The sequence below is a fragment of the Bactrocera dorsalis genome, chromosome 2 (assembly GCF_023373825.1).
Source record: "Bactrocera dorsalis isolate Fly_Bdor chromosome 2, ASM2337382v1, whole genome shotgun sequence".
Taxonomy (NCBI): Eukaryota; Metazoa; Arthropoda; class Insecta; order Diptera; family Tephritidae; genus Bactrocera; species Bactrocera dorsalis.
Genome location: NC_064304.1, coordinates 27,031,261 through 27,047,371, shown reverse-complemented (window position 1 = coordinate 27,047,371; position 16,111 = coordinate 27,031,261). Strand labels below are relative to the sequence as shown.

At 35.1% G+C, this 16,111-nt stretch overlaps 1 protein-coding gene across 4 annotated transcripts in view; it reads left to right on the top strand.

Annotated features, from left to right (window-relative positions):
• Positions 1 to 16,111, top strand: part of LOC105234237 (uncharacterized) — a 276,684-nt gene that overhangs the window by 245,653 nt on the left and 14,920 nt on the right. The window lies entirely within an intron of this gene.

Here is a 16,111-nt window from a genome sequence, read left to right as displayed (position 1 = left end):
GCGACACAACCGATTAGCGGTCATTTCTCGGTTGAGTCAAAGCATTATTTTGCTACACACACACACACATACGCAGCACTGAGCCATGCTAAACTTACAAGACTCGTAGCAGCTGCAGTGTTTCGTTCGATTTAGTGGGCGTAGGCGTGCTTTGAACTCGCAACGCTGTGTTTTCTGTTAATAAAAAAAAGCAAAAGCAAAAAAAAAAAAAACAAAAAATAAATATTTTTTATTTATTTACTTTTGTCATTTGATTCGTTTGCGCTTCAATAAGTTCTTTATTTTTAAGGTGCTCTTACGCTTGTCTGACATAATTTATCACCATCGCTGTAGGCAGTTAAGACATTGTGGGCATTTTTAATTTAATGTTATCTGCTTTTATCTATTTGCTGCTTGCAAATACAGCAATAAGTTGTATTCGGTACTTTTTTTTCAATTTTTTTCATTGACGCCTTAATATTTGCCAGCTTTATCTATGTTTGCAGGCACACATACGCGTGCATAGCACATCATAGTGTTTGGCGTTTTTCCTTGAGTTGGCGCAAAGACCCCAATCAATTTGATTCTGGCTGGCAAACTTTTCGGTTTATTAATTTCATTATTTGCATAGATTTTTTACTGCTTTTGCAACGCAAATGCAAACACACACATATTTATATACAGATAATCACATAAATCCAGCATACAAATATACTTTACGTATATATCCGCTTTAACTTTACAGAAGTATGAAAAATAACTTTAATTTATTTGGCCTTTTCAAGCGTCGCACACACGCGATATTTCATCGTTACGCTTGCATTTCCTATTCAGTAGGTCGATTAGCTAACCATTTCCTCACTTCCCTTCACTCAAATTTTTGTTGTTTTCATTTTGTACTCGCTTATTGTGTGCACCAGCATTACAATTGCGCGATATTCATTCCGACGTTTTGGTAGTTTAGTCAATTTTGAAAAGCGCTTAACTCGATTTGGTGTTACATACATATGTCTATATAGACAGAATTACATACATATATAGCATACATGTGCTATCGTTTGGGCGCTGTTACATTAAAAAATACTTCGATTACAGTCATGCGCAAAGGATTTCAACACATGTTTTTGAAAAAAAAAAATACGTTTTGGTTTTTATTCAGTCAGAACAAACTTCAAAATTAAAGCAAAATAGCAAAAAGATTGTCAAATATCTCCTATATACTATAGTTATCCGATAACGGCGGATCAATTTTGCTCTTTATTCAATGCTTTTTAAAAAGTGTTACAGTGAGCGGATTTAGTTCAAATATATGCCGCTTCGTTCGATAATCTGTTTCCATCTAGACGGCAACTTCATAATACCCCCCTCTTAGAGGCCCCTCTCCTTATTTGCGAAAAACTCGGACAGCCACTTTTCACAAGCCTCTTTTGAGTTCAACTTAACACCAAAAAGGCGTTCGCCATGTACAGGAACAGGTGGTAATCACTTGGCGCTATGTCCGAGCTATGTATATGGTGGATGCGATAAAACCTTCCATCCGAGCTCCCGTAGCTCAGTAAAGACAAAAAGGCGGAAGAGAGATATTTAACAATCTAATATATTGTGACCAAAGAGAACTCGAAAAGAGAAAATGCAAAATATTTAATTATTCATCAATACTTATTATGCCGATATCAAAGTAATCCCCACCAGTTGCAATACACTTAAGCCAACGATTGTTCCAGTTCTCGAAACACTTTTCATAAACTCTTTTTGGAATAAGCTTCAGTTAATTCAGCAAATTTTATTTAATATTTTCTTCCGAATGAGAGCGGGTTCCATTTCGATTATTGTTGACATATTTGCTTGTCAAACTCATAAACTCATGTCTCGTCGGCAGTTACAATGCTGGCGAAAACGGGCACAGACGAAGGGACTCGCGAGCTCTCTAGCCATCTCTCTAAAACTTACCTGAAGATCTTCAAGCACCATATCCTTCAATTTTTTAATATTTTCATCAGTTGAAGAGATCGAAGGCCGCCAAGAACGAGACATGCCTTAAACGACTTCTCGACCATTTTTGAAGGCTTTGTACCACTCGTAGCTTGCGGTTTTGCTAAAGCTGAATCACCGTAAGCCTTTTCCATAATTTGCAACGATTCCGCACACGAAATTTGGTTAGAAATACAAAATTTGAAATGAATGCTTTGTCCGATATTTGAATACATTGTTAAAATCGCAACGCACTACGGTGGTATACCGACTTAAGCAGCTGCTATAAACAAATTGGTTGACAGAACGCGCTCATCATTGGCATAGTAATTAAGGACAGTCCTACGAACTTAGCACATTATTATCTTTTTATTTTAAATATCATTTACCCGTTATGTTTAGAAAAAAATTTACTGAAAATAGTAACAGAACTTATGTTTGTTTGCTTATGGTTTTTTTTTTTTTTATAAAAGTTTGGTACCTTATTAGATTTAATAAAATTACAGAATAAATTTGTTTAATAAAATTGCCAATGAAACCGATTAACATGAAGGGCTCTATTAAGGAATATTTTTAGGTAGTGATCGTCAATTTTTTTATCGCTAAGAGGATTCTTTTTTACATTTTCAAAGTTTAGCTATTCATAAATATGTCTACGAGAGCATTTTTCAAAACTCAAATTATTTTCGGAGATATGGGTATTTTGCTGACCTAGCATCCAAACTGGTTCCGCCGGAACAGAAACTTTAGGCGCGTTCAAGTTCCAGTAAATCGATTTACTTGAAATTTTGAATCTTATTATAGTTGTATTCAATTTGCCAAGCATTAGCTTGTGCCTAATCGAACACACCATACCAGAAGCTCAAACAAACGGGCAGCACTATGCGCTAACATGTCTTTTGACGCGTGCGCGATATTGTCATGATTCTGCTCACAATTACTATAGTTAATAAATAAGGACGGTAATCAATGTCGATTATACAGAAAATAATATCAAAACAAGAAAAAACGGCTACACCGAAGCTATAGTACCCTTCATAAATGCATTTCTTATAACATCTTCTTCTTCTTAATTGGCGTAGACACCGCTTACGTGACTATAGCCGAGTTAAACTTATAACATAACCTTTAGAAATAGATCTGTATCTTGATTTTGATATGTCAGCTTTAAGACAGCTACGAGTATATGCTGTAGTAATTCGATCCAACGAATTCCTTTGGACATTTTACTGTTTCTTTAAACAATAATTAATGCCAAATTTTATGAAGACATCTTTTCAAAAAATAGCTTTTCAAATAAGCCCTTAATTCCAATCGTTCAGTATATACTATACTATAGTTATCCCATATCGGCGGATCGATACGTATATGTCAAAAACTAAGAGACTAGTTCGCATATACACAAACAGATGGACTCGACTCAGCTCGTCATGCGGATCATTCATATATGTCTAAGTTTTATAGGGTATCTGATGTTTTCTTCGGGGTGTTACAAACTTCGCTGTAACTAGTTCAATTAGAGAGTTTCTCTTTCGGAGATGGTTGGTTAGTTGCAAAGGGTGCCACAGGATTGCGAGACCGCAGGCGGAAGAACCTAAGCAATCATTACACGAATTGTGCTTTCGGTTGATAATCAAATTGAGTCATATCTAGAAACACAGTGGAATAGCAAAAATACCAAATTTTTACACAGCTGACCAATCTATCATAAGTTGAAGCATTAGGAGCCGCGGAATATATATGCCGTCTCATCAGACTGAAAGCTGGGCATTCGCAAAGTACTCTAGTGCATTGCCACGATAGTTGGATCTAAGAAACCGGATTGGTTCCGGATTTTTATGCCGTCACAGACTGCTAACTTGGCACCATTTCTCGAACTTACTTCAGGAAAGTTTTCTGCCGCCACAACTAGAACAACATAATGTTTCAATGTCTCATCGTAGAACTTTTCTAACTTTGCAAGTGTGGAATCTTCAGCTTAGGTGCTCTGCGATGCCTCCAACCGGTATAAATGTCATGATTTTTTGACTAGTTTTCCGCTTCAGTGTAAGGTATCCATCATAAATGTATATATGTAGATATTATATGCGCTTCAATACTTTATTGAATTAACCTTTTCGCCACCAGAGGTGAGGAGGTGACCTCACTCACGAACAGTTAACGACAGTAACAACAAGATGCTCACGCTCTCTCCACGCTGGAGTGGACATATTAATTGCAGCTTCCCTGCTCAAATGAATGTATTTAGTTACTAAATTTTTTTTTTATATATAATGGTATTTAAATTACTATTCGAGCGCCAAGACCAATTCTACGCGAATATCGAGTTGTGAAACGCTGACAGTGACACTTCTCCGAATGCGACAGTGAGCAGCTTCATTTAGTAGCCACTTTGCGTGCGTGCGTTCGGGTTAACAAAACATATAAAAAGGCGGAAGTTGTAACACAAAAAAAAATGATTTCATAAAAATCGCATGGAGTTAATTGCATAAAAAAATTATTAAAAAAAAAAATTATTTAAAAAAAATTATTAAAAAAAATTAAAAATCGAATTTGCAAAAGCAAGTAAAAAAATAAAAAAAAAAATATTGAGTGTACTATAAAATTTTGCAAAGCAAAATAGTTAGTATAACAACAACGACAAAATGGGCGCAGTAAACATTAGTTAACGGCACAAAAGTTGCTAACAATTGAAAATCGGAGTTTAAAAATAACAAAAGAGCGCTAAAAATAGCCATGAAAAATGGAAAAAATTACATTTTCTTTTTGCTTCAATGGCCAGCTTAAACACACACACACACACATGCAAAAAATACAACTGAAGTGAAAGTGATTTTTCATAATAAAGCATGGAAATACATAAAATTGAAAATATTTACGAATATTTTAGCATTTAAGCCGTTTCTGCGGTGCTCCTCACTTTTCTCGGTCGCGGTCGCTAATAACTTGTTTCAACAATGCCTTACTTTGCCGCTACACTGTGCCTTAAAAGTTGGTTAAATGCACAAAACTGTGAAATAAAAAATTAAATATAGTTTTGAAAGAAATAAAGAAATAAATGCACAAGTTGAAGTGCCTTACTGACCGACCGCATGGCCAGCTGCTCGCGGAGCTGCAAGTTTCTTTAAGTAGATTTTAGTAGTTGCTGGCACCTACAGCGCTACAAAAAAGAAATAACCAAAAGCATCAACTAACCAACCAAAAAGCCAATTACCAACACAAATATAACAAATAACATGCTAAAATTACAACAACAACACCAGCAATAATAAACCAGAAATTCGCCAGCTTCAAATTTGTTTCCCCCAAAATATACGAAGCCGTAAAAATTTACACACACACTCTCACATACATATGCACAGAGTCAGCGCTGTAGCGTTATTTTATGACGCTTTCGATTTACCTTTTGTCGTTTTGACCATAACTGCTGGCTATTCATGAAGACACCGCTTTGCGACGCGCGCAGAATTCGTGAACAGGGCTTATTAAGTCTGCCACGAAATTCGTAACACCCAAAAGGAAACATCGAGAAAACTTTATAGAATAAATATAGTACATGGTATACATCAGCTTTTAAGCCAGGCCAGACTAATTGTCTTTTTGTGGTTATAGAAATTAGTTCTTCAGTTTTTGAGATATTGCTCTAGCATTTTCCACACGTCCTATTCTCTCCAAGCAGCTGTTTATTTGTCGAAACCGCCGACATCGGGCCACTATATCATATAGTTGTCATACAAACTGAGCGACCACACTCAAACTCTTGTATGAAAACTTTTTTATTTGTCGAGAATTTTTCTTAAAACTTGACAAAAGTTATTGTCTAAAACAATACTAAAATATGTTAAAAACACTTCGATATCGGATCATTATATCATATAGCTGCCATACAAACTGGACGACTGCACTCAAGCTCTTGTATGAAAAACTTTTTTATTTGTCGAGAATTCTTCATGAAACTTGGCACGAAAAATTGTCCAAAACTATGCTAAAATATGTAAAAAAAATTTCAAATATCGGCTAACTATAGGATATAGCTTCCATACAAACTAATCGACCACACTCAAGCTCTTGTATGAAAAACTTTTTTATTTACCGAGAAATTTTCATGAAACTTGGGATTAATTATTGTCTAAAGCAATGCTAAAAAATGTAAACAAAAATTTCAACATCGGTTCACTATAGCATATATCTGTCATAAAAATAGTCGATCAAAATCATAATAAAGTTCTCTTTATACCCTTTCATGCTACCAAAAATGCATCTGCTAAGGGTATTATGCCTCGGTGCAACCGAAGTTAAGCTTTTTCATATTAGCAACTTCTTTTCTTTTTCACGTTTAATGCCGTAGAATGCTAAAACAACAATGAGTGACTTGCATCGCATAGAAATTTGTTAAAATATTCTCTTGAAGCATCGCAAAAGTGTCAGGCTTATGAATACATACATATAGTATATAAATATATATATGTGTTTGTTTGTTTGTTTCTATTCACGCGTTCCAAAGTGTCTAAACTTTCAATTTTTTGCGTTTGCTTTGTTTTGTCTTTTCTCATTTTTGCATTGATATTTTAATTTTCATACTTTCTTTTTCATTTGAATTTACGTCCATTTACAAGCAAGCATATATTTCGTCTGCTATTTACATATAAACTCATACATAAGTATGTATATACAACAATATTTATATTTTATACAAACAGTTATTTTGTTTGCAATCTCGTACTTCTTGTTTGGCAAATTCGAAACCAATTCATTACTTAAATAGGCTTTTCTCACGCTCTTCTAGGCTCATAAATTTTATTACCAAGCATTAGGGGCCGTTACGAGGCGTGTATTTAGTTTTATTCCATTTTGCCATTTTTTGTTTACACGCAAATATTTCCTACAATGTATTTTACGGGCTTTTGGTCTGAGCACACATTAAGATCGAACAATCGAACGTTTCGGTTTTGCTCTTAATCTGAGGAGCATTGTTCAGAAACTTTCGAAAAGTTCGTTTACTACCAGAAAACTTTAATATAATTTGTTTTTGTTATAATTTTAATATGCCGTTTTCATAAAAAATCACGTACTCCTAATTAAAATGCCATAAATTTGGCTTTGACCTACACAAAATTTCGCTTTTATTACGGTAAATCTGCGTATGCTCTGCTGATATTGAAATATAGTTGGGTAGTAGTAACAGTTAGTTTAAAATTGTTTGGAAAATAGATTTGATAGTAAAGAAAACCAGAAAAAACGCTAACTCTGGAAGCATCGAGGCTATAATAACCCTCACAGGTGCATTTCAGATAACATAAAATATTATTAACAGATTTTTATCGGTCATCTCTTCCGTCCAAGAACTTTAGTTCGATTAGCCAGTTCATACGGCAGCTATATTCCATAGTGCTTCGATATCATCGATTCCGACAAATGATCAGCTTTTTGGTGAGAAAAGGACCTGTGCAAAATTTCAGATCGATATCTCAAAAACTGAGAGACTAATTCACGTACTATATACACACGCATGGATATGAATAAATAGATTCAAGTCGCTATGTTGAATCTTGTACTATAAAATATTATAGAATAGCGTCTCTGACGATTCCTTCTGAGTCTTACAAACATCGTGACAAATTTAATAGTAAAGGGTGATCTATTTCCAGGTTCCCTACTTTTTTAAAGAAAAAACACAGAAACTTCAAATATAATGTGGAATGTTTATTATCATTCGAAAGAACATTATTTTACATTTATTTTATGAAGGTTATATCTTTCAAATGTTGGCCACATCTTTGTCTTATGCTACATCCGTTGAGTCCAATTTTTTATGACTCGTTCAAGCATTTCGACTGGTAACTGGCGAATGAGACACGCGTGATGTTTTGCTCCAAGGCCTCAATCGAAGAGGGCTTGTCCGAATAGACTTTAGACTTTACATATATCCACAGGAAAGAGTCCAACGGTGTGATATCACATGATCTTGGTGGCCAATCTACGAAGTGTTCTCTCAATAAATCTATTGACTGATGCGTTGTGTGGAAAGTGGCGCCGTCTTGTTGAAACCAAATATTGTCGAGAGCACAAGCCACACTTTCAGGAATTAAATAGTCGGTTATCATCGCGCGGTAACGGTCGCCGTTGACAGTAACGTTATCAGCGGCATAATTTTTGAAGAAAAATGAACCGATGATTCTAACGGCACACAAACCAAACCGTTGTTTTTCCTAAATGGCATGGCAGCTCTTGAACCTGTTCAGGTTTATCTTCGTCCCAAATGCGGTAATTTTGTTTTTTTTTTTTACATACACCTTGAGCCACAAATGAGCCTCAACGCTCAACATAATTTGGCTCAAAAATGGCGGATCTTCTTGGAACTTTTCACGAGCCCACAGCGAAGCGATGTCGCTCGGGAAACTCGAACGGCTTTAATCTTGCATAACGCTTTTAATTTAAGATCTCGACGTAAAATGCGCCAAGTCGATCCATACGTCAGTCCAAGTTACTGCGCACGGCTGGGAATCAACTCTCCACCATTTCTCTGAGTGTACGCTCTTATTTTCTTCACTGCAGGCAGGGCGTAGTCTATTCGGTCGAATATTATCCAATAATGAATTCTGGGTTTCAAGATGGGTGATGGTGTTGTGAATAGTACGCTCAGTAGGCGACCATAAGTTGAGCAAGTTGATTTGTTAAATTATACCCGACTCACGCGTGATCTGTCAAAAAAAGCGTATCGAAAAAAGTACCTCTACTTGGATCAGCCTATCGGCTCTCATAAGATAGTTTTAAATATGCTTTTTCAGACTCTGGTATTATCTATATACTACTGTGATCAAATTGAAAGCTGAATTTTGTTCATTTCATCTCCTTCAAAGTAATCCCCTAACGCTGCAATAGACTTAAGTCAACGAATTTTCAAGTTATATATGATATTGAAGTAAACCCAAACTGCATCTTATCCTGGTTAATTCAATTAACCTACAAATGCATTCTTGAACAGTCGAACTGATTGGTCTGTCATGCAGTTCACGCCCGGATTGGTATGCAATACTCTTCCTTCCATGTACTCATATATTCATATCTATTATCGAACTACAGGCTTTACGAAATAAATTTTAAGTCAGTGGGAGAAGGCAATATCAATCCGTCCATCGAATGTTTTAATTATATTCTATGAGTATGAAAAGCGTCTATCCTTCCTTTGAGTTGAGAATAAATTATTTGTTAAAGTATGCTGATAAAGCCTACAAACTTCAAAGTCATATTAAACTTTTTATAGAAATTTTGAACTACAAAGCGATTTTTGTTGAAATGTGGTGTCAAAATCTATACCTTATCAAACAGAAATATCATATTTGACATTTTTTGGTGAAGTAAAACTTATTTACGTAGTAAAAGACTGAAGGAGGGGTGAGCATTTCACTTGAAGGTATAATATAATACAATATAAGTCTGCTCATCGCCTTGATTAATAGTTAAATATCCTTTGTCTGTGAAACTTTATATCCCTTATAGTAGGGGAGCCCGGAGTGCTAAATTTGCAGTTACTGGAGCGTCATGGAGACTTACTAGATTGTCAAGATAACGTTTAAATAAAAAGAAAGTCTAGGTGAAGTTTTCCATTTTAGTGGGGAGAAGAGCGGGAAATTGGTGTCAAAAATGTAAAAAAAAAACAGTCACATGAAAATACTCAAGCGCGTCAGTCATTTATGGTATATACGCGCATTGTATTTCTGATAGTCGATATATATTAATCTGACAATCAAGTCAGGGTTGAAGGCCGTAATGACAGGTTAAAAAAAAAAAAAAATAAGTTACTCGAGCGCGTCAGATTTTCTAAGCGAATGTTAATGAACCTCTAAAAAGTGTACCATTTAATATTCTGACAATTTCGACGTGGACAAAGGTCATTTATTGATTTTAAAACTTGTAAAAAAAAAAAGGTGACCTTGAGATACTCGAGCGCGTCAGATTTTTATACAGTGGGATGAACTTGATGTCAGAGTCTTCCCAAAAGATAATCTGACAATTATATAGAGGCATATCGTTAATCTGACGATTTAAAAGTGGAAGAATTCTGTTTGGTTCTTGTTTTTGTTACAGGATGTAATAAAAACAGTGTATACATATGTATATATATGTATATGTATACAATATTATATGTATTATGTATATTGTATGCATATACATATGTATATGTATAGAAAATTGAATAATTTATTAATATGAAAATAGATCTAAATATTAATAAAAAAAAATTTAGAGTTTGTGGAATAAACTTTTTTTTTCATACGTTTCTTCGCCACAGTAAACACATTTGACACTAACGTCACTCATTTTTACAATGGATGTAAAACTGATCGCTGTAAACGAACGAAACAAACAAAAGTGTCAAGCGTTTACTAACAACAACCACTCTATGGTGATTAGTACGCTTGACCATTTATCGACGATTTTACCTGTATCGCCCCACGGAAATTGTCAGATTATATGATTTTCGTGATTCTGACAGAATTACCTTTAAAATTAAAAAAAAATCTATCGCGCTCGAGTATTTCAAGGTGACGTTTTTTTTTTTACAGATTTGTCACCCTGCTATTTCTCTAAGCCACCCTCAAACTGTCAGAATATTGAAATATACACTCGTCTTCATGCATTTAACATACCATCTCTTAATCTGACGCGCTCGAGTTTCCCGAAGGATCGATTTTTTTTCTCTAATCTGACGAACCCCCCCCAACGCACGCCTCCATATTAAGGGCTCATATTTGGTAGGGGTACATAAAAGGGTACAATGTTTCTCCCCATATAGTTTTCTGACACGCTTAAGTAACTGCAAAAATCCCCTCTTGGGCTCCCCTACTATTACTCTTTTTATGAAACTAATTTAGCTTTCCACTAACTGCAATTATAGTAAAATAATATCAGTAAACACATATCTTTACAAAGTTTGATACCTTTTGCAATAAATTCAGCTTCTTTATTTCACTTAAGGGGAAACCACTTAACATTTTCAAGACACACATTTATACTTATATATATTGTATTATTGTATAAAGGGAGATGCTAAGTTCCACGAAGTAAACTCACGTTCTTCCCAAAACAAATGACGCGTAAATTTTACCAAAAAGCCAGTGACTGCAAAAACCAAATCCCCGTTTCAAAAGCGTTATTTCAATGCAGTATGTGTGTATATATATGCATGTGTGTATAAATATATATATGTACAAATGCGGCAGAATTGTTAGGCACTCACCTCGAAACCGCCGCTACCTGCGGAGCTCCTTGGCTGCAGTCACTATGCATTACACATATAAAAGTGTATATGTGTGTATGCATGACTGTATTGTGTATACAAATTTAAAAACAACGATGGTTAAAACTGAGTTTTACCCACCGCAGATTTTAATTAAAGCGCTCAAAAATACAAGATTAAATTTTTGTAAATTTATTTGCAATTTTTTTGAGCGAATTTCACTAATACAAAACACAAATATAAAGTTTTCTCAAGCGCAGAATGCTTTGGAGAAATATTTGCTTTTATAAAATTACTTTACATTTTTTATGCAAAGTTTGAAAATTTTCATACAAAAAACATAAAAACAATTCAACTACAAATTCACTAGTTTAAAATACCACACTTGGTTAATCATTCTGCATACAAATTCAAAAGACAAAATCATACCAAAAAAAACCAAAAATTTTTGTTTTTAATTTTTGAAAAATTTTACCACCGCATAGCGTGCATATTTCCATGAAACTTGTGCTGAGTCACCATATTGAAATGTAAAGCAAATTAATTCATTTAATTTAATTTTCATGCAATAACAAGAAACCTTCAAAGGTTAAATGTACAATGGCAATTGATATGATTTGCCGTTAATTTGTGCTATTGATAAAAAAATGTACTCGCATTCAATAACAGCGTTGTAGCTTTTAAGCGCATTATTCAAATACATATGTTTATGGAATTCTTGGAAAATAATATGCAACAACAGCTTTATAATGAAATCAATAGACCTTCATATTGCAATCAAACTCTTTAGTAACGGAAATAAGCGTTATACATAGCTGTGAAAAATGTTACACCGAACAACCAACGAACGCAGCCTTAAGCTGTATTCACACGCAGCAATAACGCACAATTGCTGGTGATAAAAAAATCTACCTTGATCTGAAATGCAACTGCACTTAGGTAGCTTACTCATTGACAATGCTTATAATGAGCTTAACTGGTAGTTTTTCCGATTTTTTAATTTAGTGGTCATAGTTTCTTAGCGTTTCTTCAAAGAAGAACTGAAATCTGTACTGCTGTGGACTAGTTGAAGTTAGTGCTGAATTATTTAAGTGTCAATTTGTTAACATGTAATTTGTAGATTATTTTTAGCCTGACCTAACCTCACTTTTCCGTTGGATCAATGGCTAAATGTTTAATTAATGCCTTTTCAAACTGAACTCTTCAGTTATTCTTACTTACTAAAATCTTGTATGTCACTACACCAAAAAATAATATGTTTTCCCTGTGAATTTCGATGTAAATGCGAAGTCTACTTTATCAAAATTAAACCTTACATATACTCCAAAAAAAACGTACAAATAAGATTTTTTGGCCTGCTTTAGAAAGGTAGATATTTGCAACTCAGGTCACTTTCGACCTGATCTTAGTTCCAAAACCTGTAGTATACATATCGGGTAATCGAAAAAGTATTTTCGTATTTTTAATGAAACTTCAACCTTTTTTTCTAATTTATAATAATAAAAAAATAAATAAATCTGTACCATTTTGGTTGACCACTTTTTGCCATTTTTCCGCTAGAGATATTATTCTATCAGTGTAAAACTTTCATCAGTGTAAATGGAAATTTCCAGAACGGAAGCGAGCGAACCATTGTTGTGCTACACGAACTGATACAGCATCGTCTCCGTAAACTTCACAAATTTCATTGATGGCTTCCCATTGTTATACAAAAATTTCAAAATAAAGCGAAATTACTTTCACTCATTTTTGAACAGCTGTAACTTTTTTTCAACTTTCACGAATTTATTTTATCGGTTAAATGAAGCTTCAAATCTCATCTTTCCAACACTATATGGTATGACACAATGTGATTGGTAGCACTGGAGATATACGACTGCAACGATATCTATTGACAAAATACGAAACGACTTTTACGACTACCCAATACAAATATTTCCCCAGACGCACACCCAAATAAGTGGTGACACCAACCTAGAAAAGATTTGTTAGGTGAATACCTAATACCTTAGGTAAGATGGGAATATTTAAGTGATTGTTATTTTGAAAGGACTGAGTATACTCGTATGTATATTTGAAGCATCATTTCTAAAGAAGCTTTCGCTAAAATTGTCTAAGATAAAATACTAAATCCCACGGGTTATTTTTTATTGAACGCTTTCTGTTACTTTTTTGAGGTTAATGAAAATTTCAGAAATGTGGGTTTCTGGAAGCTTCATTAATTATGTGTTTTACTATTTAGGGAGCTTCAAGGCAATCTTCAGAGGTCACACACGAGGTCAAACGTCGTATAACCTCACTTAAATATAGGTACACTAGGTATATTCTAAGTTGCATACTCGTACATTTTGTTTTTGGAAATCTCCACCATGTATGGCAATAATGGCTTGAGTATTTTTGGGCATCAGGCGTTAGACCAGTCAAGAATTTTCGAAATTTTGATTGTTTCATTTTTTGCTTAAATTACACTTCAAGCAGCCAAAAATAATACAGGTTGAAAGAGAAAATCTCTTCTCTTTTACTTCCAGAATAAATTCTCAATATTCTTTTCATTATATTTATTGATTGATTAAAATCATTCTTTAAAATTATTAAGAGAAGTGTTTTCGTACGCTGTTCGTGGTAGCTATTGAGCCTTACATACTGAGTTTTAGGACTGATTCATATAGCAAGAGGATCATCACTTAAGGTTGGTACGCAGCTCTCAAGTAATTGATCAAGAAAAAAAATACATTATTTCTCCAGTAAATTTGACAGCTGGTTACGCATTGTGAATGATCCACATTAGCCGAGCAAGAGAGAATAAACAAAGTAACCAACCTTTGTGAGTAGGTATGTATATATGTATGTGTATTGTAACACAAATATTTTCATTGAGATTTAAGGAATGTTGTTGATGACTGGTTGGTTTTATACAACATTTCAAAATGGAATATACTTTATAATAATGATTTCAACTAATTTAGGATGAATTTGACGATTACTTCGAATTTCCTTCAAGAAACAATTGTTGATTTGATGTTTGTTGGCAAAACAGGTTTGCCATATTCGCATTTTATTGAAGAAAAGTATTACAAATTAGAACTAGATTTCATGAGAGCTGCGTAATAGCACAAGTAACTTTATCGAAGTAAAGTATCTGGACCGTTTCTTAATCGTATATTTATATTAAGCTTTTAAGATTCTTGAGAGCTGAGTACTAAGCTTTACATATCTCTGATCTTCAAGTATCTTTGGCTAATATTGTAACAGAGCCTGGTCTACTACAGTTTAATAAATATATATTACTTCTTCAATTTTAATTTGCGTTACAATTCGAAATTCACAACTTTTATTGGGTATAATTAGTTACATATACGAGTCTACTTTTTACATATATACATTATAAATCACATTTGTTTCAGCAAAATTTCTATTGCCAAACAAAATATTTCGCTTCTGCTTTTGTGAGATTTTCTGAAGTCATTAGCTTTCGCAGCACGAGATGTAATTACGATCTCTTTGACCTTAAACTCGAGTAAAATGTTCGTAAGAAGTCATGAGCACTTAATTTACCGCTACTAGTTTTAATGTGTTACAAAAATGACCAACATTTAACACTATGTGTATTAGAGCAGAGTAAGAGCTTCTCTAGAAAAGAGATTGATGATCGTATCTTAATCTTATTCTAGCAGCACGAGCACTAATTATATTTTAACTAGTTTGTAGCGCTTTGTAAAAGTACAAAATATTACAAGACCTCAAAGTATGTTTATGAATTACTTCCATATGGGCATATGTATGTACGCTTCGTGTTGTAAGACTCTTTAATGATTTCCGCTTGTTTACCACTCGCGCCGTATTTGAAACAGCAAAAAACAAGCGGCCTGCTAACATATTCTTAAAAAAAGAACAAACCCTTTATGTCTTCCTATTAGCGCTGTGAACTCAATTAAATGAATTTGACCCGAATTTAAACTACCAAATACGCGCTCTGCTATAAACCGCGCGCGCGCGCAACTTAAGCCCAAAATGAAAAAAGTTACGCGTTTATTACGTCCGAAAAGTAAGAAAGCAAAAGATGCGCAATATAACGCGTTGAGCGCTGCTAACGGTAATGGCGGTAGCGCTCGTATAGATGCTAGCGCCACTGAGCCCATGCCTACCATACACAATTACGGGAAAAGCAAGACAAAGGCTAAAATAAAACCAACGAAAACACAACCAACAAAAATAAAATTAACCAGCGCGCGCACGAAAAACCAAACGCCGTCAACAAGAACGGGTGACGCCGCCTACACTACTGTGGCGCTAGAACGCGCTTCGAGCTCCTCAACCACGGACAACAACAATTTCAGTTATTCATCGCTGAATCGCAAGCGCAACAGTTATAGCAACAGCAGTTGCGGCAGCATCATCACACGCGACACTACAACGCCCACAGCCACCGCTTCAACGGCGTCGAAACAAACACTACAAAAGCGCCGCAGTCATAGCAGAAAGCGCTGGTGGCGCCGCTTACTGTGCTACAACCGCTGTGCATGCGCGCGCAGAAAACGCGCCACCCAACCGCATAACCGATACAAAGATTACTGGAATGAGCCAGCAAAAAAACAAAAGCGGCCGAGGTGTTGTTCCTGTCGCGCTGGTTGGCGTAAGCGCGTAGGTGCTGCGAAGTGCTGGCGCTGGTGTTGTTTACCCTGCTGTTGTTGTGACAGACGCACAGGTGGTTATCCATATGATTCGGAGGAGGATGATGACATCGATGGCAAATTCGCGGCGTACATTTATGAAATGCAACAGAGAGACATGGTCGCGCTGCCAGCAGCCTTGGCTGACACAACGCCAACCATAGCAACCACACAATTACAAAGTATGCCAAAGAATGAGCTCACAACTACTAAACAGGCGCACACACTAACTAAAACTACCGAAGGGGTT